The 11,195-nt window shown below is 37.8% G+C and overlaps 1 protein-coding gene and 1 pseudogene across 1 annotated transcript in view; one reads left to right on the forward strand and one right to left on the reverse strand.

The window, feature by feature from the left end:
• SSH2 (slingshot protein phosphatase 2) overlaps positions 1-11,195 on the forward strand; it is a 306,592-nt gene that overhangs the window by 40,374 nt on the left and 255,023 nt on the right. The window lies entirely within an intron of this gene.
• On the reverse strand, positions 819-9,768 carry LOC105887733 (annotated as a pseudogene).

The following is an 11,195-nucleotide window of genomic DNA, read 5'->3' on the forward strand; positions in this document are numbered from 1 at the left end:
GGGCCCGGGCTGGGGATTTGAACCCACCACCTTAGGTGTATGTGGCTGGCGCCTTAGCTGCTTGAGCCACAGGCACTGAGCTGAGACTGGCAGGTTTGAACCCAGCCCGGGCCAGCTAAGCAACAATGACAATTGCAACAGAAAAATAGCCACGCGTTGTGGTGGGTGCCTATAGTCCCAGCTCCTTGGGAGGCTGAGGGGAGAGAATTGCTTAAGCCTAAGAGTTTGAGGTTGCTGTGAGTTGTGATGCCATGGCACTCTACCTATGGTGACATAGTGAGACTCTGTCTCAAAAAATAAAAATAAATAAATAAAAAATAAAAGAAAAACCTAGTAAAAAAAATTATCAGCCTTGCTCTCCAAACTTCTTTTGATAGGTTTTCCAATTTCTCCAATACATTCGGCTGTAGTCTGGTGAGACAAACTGATTTTAGAAATACCTCCTTTTTTCAGGGCAAATTATATCTCCTGTACTTTCTGTACATTCCTTAATAAACTCAATATCAGTAAATGGTTTTGATTTTTTTGCTATTAAATATTCTACTATTTAGTTTTTACAAGGAATCAGTCTGAGTTGTAACTTTTTTTCATGTTCCAATTGTCATTTTATTGTAAGATGGTAAAATTAATTATAAACTTAAATTGTTTAGGCAGCACATTTTAACAAAAGCAAACCTCTTACTCAAAAGTAATCATTTAACCCCTCAAAATGCAGAATAGAAAAGGTGAAAAACATCTAATAGGCCAAAAGACTTAGTTCTTTCACTATATGAAAACTCAAACTTTTTATATTTAGGAAAGGTAAACTGTAACTTCAGCATAGACAGCAATATGGTAAGATTTTGACACACTGACTAGTGTCTTTTAATTAACTGTTTCCAGTTGTCTTGATTGGGAAAGACACATTTACAGAACTGGCTGTACTTTAGCTTTCTTTGCCAGCAGCTTAAATCTGCAGTGCGCTTGGCAGTTGTTTCCTCCTGCTGTGCAGAGATGCTCACGTGCTTCTTCACCCAGTTTATCATGTGTTCTTGTTCCTTTCCGTGCATCATATTCTGCACAGAGATGTGATACCCCAGGCTTTTCTTTATCACCTTGTATATTCTATATAGCAGTTTCTGTTAAGTAAGCTCCAAGACCATAGCAATATTATTCCTGTGAACATCAAAAAGGCTTCTGAACCAGTACATGCTGTGACTTCTCCATATCAGTTGCAACCTGGGACTTGCTCTGGCTGGTCTTGAACCTGTGAGCTCAGGCAATCTATCCACCTCGGCCTCCCAGAGTGCTGGGATTACAGGCATGAGCCACTGCACCCTTCCCTCCTGGTTTTATTTGATGGAAACTTGCTTTACCTCTTCTAGCTGGGCAATATTTTGCTCATTGAGTTTATCAGCAAATTCATCAATAAGAGACACCATATTTTAAAATTATATAGACAAGTAATCCTACTACTGATATGGTAGAGAAGGTCTCTGGGGCTTGGTGTCCATAGTACAGTGGTTACAGCACCAGCCACATACGCTGAGGCCGGCAGGTTTGAACTTGGCTCTAGCCTGCTAAACAAAAATGACAACTGCAACAAAAAATAGCTAGGTGTTGTGGTGAGTGCCTGCAGTCCCACCAGCGACTTGGGAGGCTGAGGCAAGAGAATCACTTGAGCCCAAGCGTTTGAGGTTGCTGTGAGCCGTGATGCCATGGCACTCTACCGAGGGCGACATAATGAAACTCTATCTCCAAAAAAAAAAAAAAGTTCCTGGGGGTAATCACATATATTTCTTTGGATGAAGAATACAAGATAAGCCCAGTTCTGAGCACCATAGGCTCCTATTATACCAATTTTAGGATAAAGAAACTGGAAGAATTCCTCAGGGATCAGCCCCAAATGAACTTTTTCTCCATGTTCAGGAAGAGGTAGTAGAGGGGCAAGATTTGGCTGTCCTGTGTACAAGATCCTTGTTGCCTGCAACACTCCTGGACCTAGGAGGGCTGAGTTCTTCAGAGAGATGGCATTGGGGACAGCATGGTCAGCGAAGGTCTGAGCAGCAATCTTAGCATCCCTGTGAGTTGTAACTTTTAAAAAGGTTTATTTTGAGAAGATAGACTTTATTTCAGTTCTGCTATTTTGTCCTTATGACATAATCCTTCATATATATACATTGCATTTGGCAGGATATTTTTGCATATACTGCTTTTTCAAATTATAGTCTTTGAAAACTTGCACAAATTCCCTACAAATTAACTAAATTGACTTACTATTTGCATAAATAAAAAAGTAGTCACTTGTCTACTTTTCATTGAACAGTTTTCCTGTATCTATAATAGTTCTTCTTCTGGGTTATGTTTTTGTTTGAGACATTGTAGAAGCCATGCTGGAATTAAAAAACAATAGATAAGGAACTATATTTACTTTTATTATGACAATTAATTTATAGGCAAACAGAAAGGAAGGTTTGGGTCCTTCCACATATTGGCTGCTGATGTGCAGGGTGAGGCAGAGTGCTGATTGTAAAGCATGGTGGGTGCTGACTGAGGTGCCTTTGAGATATGGAAGTACGCTTAATAATCAAATAAGAATGCTTACCTGACTTGTAAAGAACATTAAATGCCTAACATTGCAATGGTAGGTTGAAATATTGATAATTGCTGCTGCACCAAGTCACCCTGAGCACCTGTTAACATCTTATGGTGTTAGTTCGACCACACTTGGAAGATAACACTGGAAACTGCACAGTGCCATAAAACTGAAGCCACACATGTGTACAAATAGCAAGAGTGTGTGTTTATTTTATATAACATTTGACACATTTTGAGTTTCAACAAAAAATCATTTAAAAAATCTCAATGTTTTAAGTTTATGATTGTGTGTTGGGGCACATTGATAGCCATCTTGGGCTGCATGCAGCCCAATGGCCATGGGCTTGATAACACTGCCCTAAGCAAAGAGAGTTTAAGTATTGAGGAGATAAACATAAGAAAGAGCAGCACATCCATGGACTTCGGCAATTAGGAGGGTGCTAGTGACTTGAGTGAGATCTGCTTTGTAGAGTAGCTGGTCAGAAGACCAATGAGTGGGGAGGAGAGGGAGGTGGCAAGTACAGACTATTCTTTTTAAAACCTTGCTTCATAGGGAAAGAGAAGAAAGTAACTAGAGGAGAATTGAGGATAGAGAAGGTCTCTTTGGGGTTATTTGGAAGAAACTTGAGAATGTTTTTATGCTAAGGGGAAGGGCTTTTTTAAGAAAGAAAAGAGTCAAGATAGGGTAGGGAAGAGAGGATGATTCATGGAGCAAGATTCTGGAGAAATAGAAGTTCCAGAGGACAGATGGAGAGATTAGTTTTGGAGGGGGCAAGTAATTACACTGAGCTCTTTGGAACTTATTTTCCAAGTAGAATTGTTGTGTTTGTATTTCCTCCTTTCCTAAGTCTTTCTCCTCATTGTCACAGGTTAGCCATGCTTCCTCCAGCAGCTCTTTATTTTTACTAATTTGCTGCTTCATGTCTGCTTCTAACTAGAAACCCAGAAAGCCAAACTTTTCAGGAATGAAGAATAAATAAACTGAAGGTCTAAAAAGCACTCCCTCCTACCTCACAAGGGAAGGAGTCCATAAACTTTGGGCCCAATCATTTTTGTTCTTAGATCCCTTTTTTAGGTGAAGTGGTGTGGGAGGTTGCTTTGGAAGATTCCAGATTTTTAAAATTTGTATGTGTTTACTATTAGAAAATGTCCACTGTAACTTCATTTCTTTTTTTTAAATTCTTAAAAGCGGTTTTTCTCATTTTAAAAAGCTTCTTGGTGGAAGATAGCCTTAGCTATATATTGTTCATGCAAAATCTCTTCAGTTTAAAGATGAATTTTAACTAGAATCTAGAATATTAATGGGATGGTCAGGACATAAGGTTCTGAATTATAACTACAAAATTGCGCAAGAATAAATATCCTTATTAGTACCAGGTGTTTGTAGTGTGGTCTGTACTGAGGCCTTTTGATTTATTGTGGGTGATATAGTTCTGCTCTGTGCTTTTCGTAGCTAATTATGATTCTTTTATCCAGAGCTGGATAGCCCTTTTGGTCAAATGAGAAGTCTGAAAATTCCCTTTTTTTTGAGACAGAGTCTTACTTTGTCACCCTTGGTAGAGTGTCATGGTGTCATAGCTCACAGCAACCTCAAACTCTTTGATTCAAGCAATCCTCTTGGCCTAAGCCCCCCAAGTAGCTGGGACTACAGGTGCCCCCTACAACACCCAGCTATTTATTTTTTATTTTTTATAGACAGACTCTCACTTTGTTGCCCTTGGTAGAGTGCCACGGCAGCACAGCTCACAGCAATCTCCAGCCCTTGGGCTTAGGCTGTTCTCTTGCCTCAGCCTCCCAAGTAGCTGGGACTATAGGCTCCTGCCACAATACTTGTCTATTTTTTGTTGCAGTTTGGCTGGGGCTGAGTTTGAACCCGCCACCTTGGTATATGGGGCCAGCACCTTACTGCTCCACAGTCACCACCCCTGGCTATTTTTAGAGATGAGGTCTTACCCTGGCTCAGGCTGGTCTCCAACTTGTGAGCTCAGGCAATCCACCTACCTCGGCCTCCCAAAGTGCTAGGATTATACATAGGTGTGGCCACTGTGCCTGGTCTAAAAAGTCTGGAAATTCTGTAATTACCTTTAGATTGCTCTTCACAAGTCAGAAGTTTGGAGGCTTTTTTTCTTTTTCTATAATTAAGACATATGTTAAGCATTTTTAGAATTTACTTAGAAGTGTGGGGTAAATCTGATGGGTTTCATCTAAATAACATAGTACTGGGAGTTTTTGTATTAAATGTGGTTGCTAACCACATGCACTAGACAGACGTGGGAATTTAAGCAGAACAGATTTGTGGGGTGCATCTCTATCCTACCCCATCTCTCTTGCTGTATGTTTTTAACAAGTGATTCTTGTAAGTATACACTCTTGTAAAAAACTACTGGTGCAGGGAATACAGCCTGCGATTATGTCTGACCCAGCCTGCATCTTCCACTGACTATAGCAAAAGTATCCATGATAAGAACCTAAATCAGATGAATATATTCAGATGCTTTTCATAGGGTGATTTTTTTTTTTGAGACTGAGTCTTACTATGTCACCCTTGGTAGAATGCTGTGGCATCACAGCTCACAGCAATCTCCAATACTTGGGCTAAAGCGATTCTCTTGTCTCTCCGCCTCCGAAGTAGCTGGGACTACAGGCAACTGCCATAACGCCTGGCTATTTTTTTTGTTGTTGCAGTTGGCATTGTTGATTTTAGCTGGTCTGGGGTTGGGCTTGAACCCACCAGCCTTGGTGTATGTGGCCCACAACCTACTGACCTAGCCTTGGGCACTGCCCCATAGGATGATCTTTAAAAAAAATTCTTTCAGACTTCCTATTTATTAACAGCTTTGTTGAAATGTAATTCAAACACTATGCAGTTAACTCTAGGTATTCACTGGTTAACTGGTTAATTCACAACTTAAGGTATTCACTGGTTTCTGGTATATTTACAGATACTGGCACCCATCACCATAGTCAAAAAAAAATTTTTTTTTTTTTGAGACAGACTCTCACTATGTCACCCTTGGTAGAGTGTTGTGGTGTCACAGCTCATAGAAACCTCAAACTCTTGGGCTTAAGCAATTCTCTTGCCCCAGCCTCCCAAGTAACTAGAACTACAGGTGCCGGCCACAACACCTGGCTATTTTTTTGTTGTTGTCATTGCTGTTTAGCAGGCCTGGGCTGGGTTTGAACCCACCAGCCCTGGTGCATGTGGCTGGCACCCTAACTACTGAGCATGCGCACCAAGCCACCATACTTAATTTTTGTATGTTTTTTTTTTTTTTTATCAATTTAGAAAGAAACTCCCTACCCTTTAGCTATGACTACTCTATCCTCTTTGGCCATAAGCAGCCAGTATAGAGATTTTCCTATTCTGTACTTTCATATGAATGGAATCATGTAGTATGTTGGGTTTTGTGATTGGCTTCTTTTGGTTAGCATGATCTTTTCAAGGTTAATCTATGCTGTAGCATATGTTAGCACTTCATTCCTTTTTATGGCCAAACAATATTTCATTGTATGGATATAGTACCACATTTTGTTTATCCTTTAATTTGCTGATGACATTTAAGTTATTTCTGCCTTTTGCTATTATGAGTAATAGTTCTATAAACATTTGTATACAATATTGGAGTACTGTTCAGCCATAAAAAGAATGAAATTAGGCTTTTGCAGCAACATAGACCTTGAAACTAATATCTTAAGTGAAACAACTTGGAAATAGAAAGAAAAATGCCACCTGTTTTCACTTACAAGTGCGAACTAAATAGTAGGTACACATGGACATAAGAGTATGGAATGACAATGAAGATTCAAAAGACTGGGGAGTGGGAGAGGGATGAATAATGAGAAATTACTCAAGTACAATGTATGTTATTTGGGTGACGATTATATTAAGAGCTATGTAACAAAATTATACTTGTACCCCATAAATTTATACAAATAATTGAAAAATATTTATGTAGGCTGGCACAGTGGCTCATGCCTATAATCCTAGCACTCTGAGAGGCCGAGGCAGGTGGATTGCTTGACCTCAGGAGTTTAAGATTTGCCCAAACACACAAGACCCCATCTCAGCTAAAAACAGAAAAACTAGCTGTGCATTGTGGCAGCTCAGGAGGCTAGGTAAGATCTCTTGAGCCCAAGAGTTTGAGGTTGCTGTAAGCTATGATGCTATGGCACTCTAGGTAGGGCAACAGAGTGAGACTCTATCTCAAAAAAAAAAAAAGAAAGAAAAAAATTTGAAAAACATTTATGTACAAGTTTATATGTGGACATATGTTTTCATTTCTTTTGGGCATATACCTAAGAGTGGACCAGGTCATACTCTAACTCTGTTTAAGTGGGAACTGCCAGACTGCTTTCCAACAGTTTGCTGCTTAACATTGCTACCAGCAGTGTATGAGAGTTCTGACTATTTCACATCCTCATCAATACTTGTTATATGTGATTTTTTTATTTGAGCTGTCCTGTGGGTATGAAGTATTATCCCACTGAAGATTTTTTTTTTCTTTCTTTTGAGGCAGGGTCTTGCTCTGAGCCTGGTTTAGCTCATTGAAACCTTCAACTCCTGGGCTCAAGCCATCCTCCTACCTCAGCCTCCTAAGTAGCTGGGACTACTGGTGTGCTACCACATCTGGCTATTTTTCTGGTTTTTTTCTATTTTTTTGTAGAGACAGGGTCTTGCTTAGGCTGATGTTGAACTACTATGCTCAGTTAATCCTCCTGCCTTAGCCTCCCAAAATGTTAGGATTATAGGCATGATCCACTGTACTGGGCTTCATGGTGGATTTTGATTTGAATTTTCCTGATGGCTAATCATGTTGAACATTTTTTCATGTGCTTATTTGCCATTTGTGTGTCTTTCTGAATGTCTCATCAGATTCTTTGCTTATGTTTTAATTGAGTTATTTGTCTTTATTATTGAGTTGTAAGAGTTCTTTATGTATTCTAGGTATAAGTCTCGTGTCAGATATGTTATTTGCTAATATTTTCTTCCATTCTGCAGGTTGACTTTTTACTTTCTTTATGATAACCTTTGAAGTATAAAAGTCTTACATTTTGATGTTCAGTTTATCTGTTTTTCCTTTTGTTGTTCATGCTTTTGGTGTCATATCTAAGCATACTTTGACAAATATTAGATCATGAAGATTTACTACTATGTTTTCTTTTGAGAATTTTGTAGTTTTTCTCTTAAGTTATTGATCTATTTTGAGTTAATTTTTGTATATGGTGTGAGATAAGGGCCCAACTTTGTTTACATGTGGCTGTCTAGGTGTTTCCATTTGGTTCCAAAGAACCATTCGAACCAAAGAACCAGTTGTTCTTTTTAAAAAACTAAACTCAAATTTTATATAAAATGCCTTTTATTATTTTAAATAGTAGATCTTTATAGTGGCTTTTTCTACTGCTTGTGTGTTTGAGGTTGTTATTAAGACTTTAGAAATATAAACCATCAGAATATTTGGTTTGTAAAAATTACTATGTTTTTATGTTGCATTCATTCATATGGATCCTGTCCCAGAGAGTTGCCTTATTTCCAAGTTATTGTCCATGCTATTACAATAAATTTCATACATGAAACTCCAACTCTGTTTCCTTGGGAGTTTTGCCTGATTCTTTCTAAATCTCTTTCCAGCCATCCCATGGGACATGAAGACTCCCCAGTCCTGGGTTTCATGATTTTAAGCTTTTTCATACTTGTTTCTGTCAGTTTCCATAGTGAAGTAAAGTCAGAACAGTTTCTTTCATATATGCTAATCTGTAAAAACTATTCTGTGTTTTATATGATCATCTTAGTTTTATAAAAGGAAAGAAATTTTTTCATCATATTAAATTATATTTAAAGAAGCTGAAAACACTTCTTTCTTTCCCCTAACCTGCACTGCAGATGACCTATTAAAAGTTGGTCTAGACTAGGCTAGGAGTGGAGGCTCACACCTATAATCCCAGCACTCTGAGAGGCTGGGGCAGGAGCTTGAGCTCAGCGTTTGAGACTACCCTGGGCAACATAGACCCTGTCTCTTTTTAAAAGAAAGAAAGAAAGAAAAGAAAGAAAAGGAAAAAAATAGCTGGGCGTGGTGGCACAAGTTCACAAGTTCGAGACTGGCCTGAGCAAGAGCGAGACCCTGTCTCTAAAAATTGTGGGACACTGTGGTGGGCACCGGTAGCTCCAGCTACTCAGGAGGCTGAGGCAAGAGGATTGCTTGAGCCCAAGAATTTGAGGTTGCTGTGAGCTATGACACCATGGGACTCTACCAAGGGCGACAAAGTGAGACTCTGTCTGAAAAAAAAAAAAAAAGGACTTGCCCAGAGGCTGTTTAAGGTTTAAATATATTATCTAGTGAGTTAATGTATTACTGATTATAAACTTGGTTTGTAAATAATTCTCAAAAAATGGACATTTCAGTATAGGCTGGGAATAGGAAGACTAGGTGAGGATTGAAGGACAATTTAGGATCCAAATTGGTTTTGGCCTAGGAAAATGGCAGTGGCTTTTATTTATTTTATTATTATTATTTTTTTTAGAGAAAGAGTTTCACTTTATCACCCTTAGTACAGTGCTGTGGCATCACAGTTCGCAGCAACTTCCAACTCTTGGGCTTAGGCAAATTCTCTTGCCTCAGCCTCCCAAGTAGCTGGGACTAGAGGTGCCCGCCATAACACCCGGCTATTTTTTGTTGCAGTTTGGCTGGGGCTGGGTTCAAACCTGCCACCCTTGGTATAGGGGCAGGTGCCCTACCCACTGAGCCACAGGCGCCACCCAGGCAGTGGGTTTTAGTATATGCTTCCTTGTTTATTTTTCATTATTATGTAACCAATATATCCTTAATATTAATAATGGCTCTCTCTTAGAATACCTACTGTGCTAGTAGCACTTTGAGAAGAAGTCTGTAAATCTTTAATGAAAGCAATGAAGGATATAAATGAAATCCTTAGCAGATAGACATCTATATATGTTCCTTAAAAGGAATACCTAATATTGCAGAAATCCCACTTCTAATTTCTATATAGACTTCAGTGCAATCCCAACAGGTTTTCTCATGGAACTTGATGATTATAAAATTCATGTGGAAAAGAAAATGCTCAAGAATTGCAAGATATTTTTTAAATAAGTCATAAAACACTAAAGTCTTAAGAGGAAGATTACTAAATTTGACTCTATCAAAATGTAAATGTTAGTATAATAAATTACCCCATAATTACATTAGAGAAAAAGCAATAATCGGGAAATATTTACTTTATATATAGCAGATGCTTTGTATTTAGGATATATAAGGAACTATAAATAATAAGAAACATACTTAATAGAAAAATTCATGAAAGAGGGAATAAAAATGGCCTAGAAAATAATTGGCTCATTAGTAATTAGGGAAAAAACAATAAGGTAATTTTTTTAATAATTGGGTTAGGAAAATATTTAATGTGATAGATCTGATATGATAAGGGGGAAGAGGTATTATCATAAACTGTTTATTTTGGGAATTTCTATTTAAATTTTAAATGGCTGTACCTTATGACTCAGCTGTTCCCTCTCTTGGTATCTAGCCTAGAAAAACATTCTTAGATTTGATACAAACATATGTTGTAAAGACAATCACTGTAGCATTGTTTGTAATGTAAAACAAGACAAAACAAAACCAAAAACAACCTAAATATATATTAATAGTAAATGTTTAAATAAGCTCTGGAACATTATGTAGTGCTTAAGAAGAATGGGATAAAGCACTTCCAAATGTATTGGTAAAGAAAGCAAATTACATACAGCCACAAAGAAAGATGGAGACCTTGCCTCCTTCATGTTTACATGGATGGAGCTGGAAAATGTCCTCCTTAGCAAAGTGTGTCAAGAATGGAAGAAAAAGTTTCCAATGTACTCAACACTATTATGAAACTAATAGTTAGCTATCTTAGGAAAGCTACAATCCAAATGGAGCCCTAGACTACGGGGAAAGGGGAGGGGGTGAGGGGAGGGGGAGGATGGGTGAAGAGAATGATATTGTGGGGATCACGCTTATAATTTATCCTATTTGGGTACAGGTGAATTTGTCTAAAGGTTGAATATAAATGTCTTAACATAACAATTATGACAAAGACATGATGGCTATGTAAGCCACTTGGAGGAGAGTTTTCCAAACTGCATATAGAAGTAACACACTGTATCCTACGAGAGAATTAATGTACACAATTATGATCTAATAAAAAACAAAAAAAAAGAAAGCAAATTAAAGAGCAGTATGTACAGTATAATGCTACTTCTGTAAAAATATTATTTTTGTAGTTGCATAAACATACTTATGTAAAAATCTGACTAATAGGTACAGTTAGTCATTGGAAGAAACTGCACCTGAGTTTGTGGTTTAAAGGAACTTGAAGTTTTATTAGTGTAGTAATTTTATGTAACAATATGGTATTATTTGATTTGTTTAAAATAAACTAAATTTTTAAAAATACGGTGATACTAAATTTTGATTGGAAAAAGCATAAAACACTTTGTCCAATGTGAACTCATATTTTCTTAATATATACATTTTTAAGTGTGTTTATTTAGGACATCATATATAAAAACAAGAAATCTCGGTTCAAAACCCGGCCCTGGCCAAAAACTGCAAAAAAAAAAAAAAAAA

Source organism: Otolemur garnettii, unplaced genomic scaffold (assembly GCF_000181295.1).
Source record: "Otolemur garnettii isolate 467f Iridium unplaced genomic scaffold, OtoGar3 scaffold00112, whole genome shotgun sequence".
Taxonomy (NCBI): domain Eukaryota; kingdom Metazoa; phylum Chordata; class Mammalia; order Primates; family Galagidae; genus Otolemur; species Otolemur garnettii.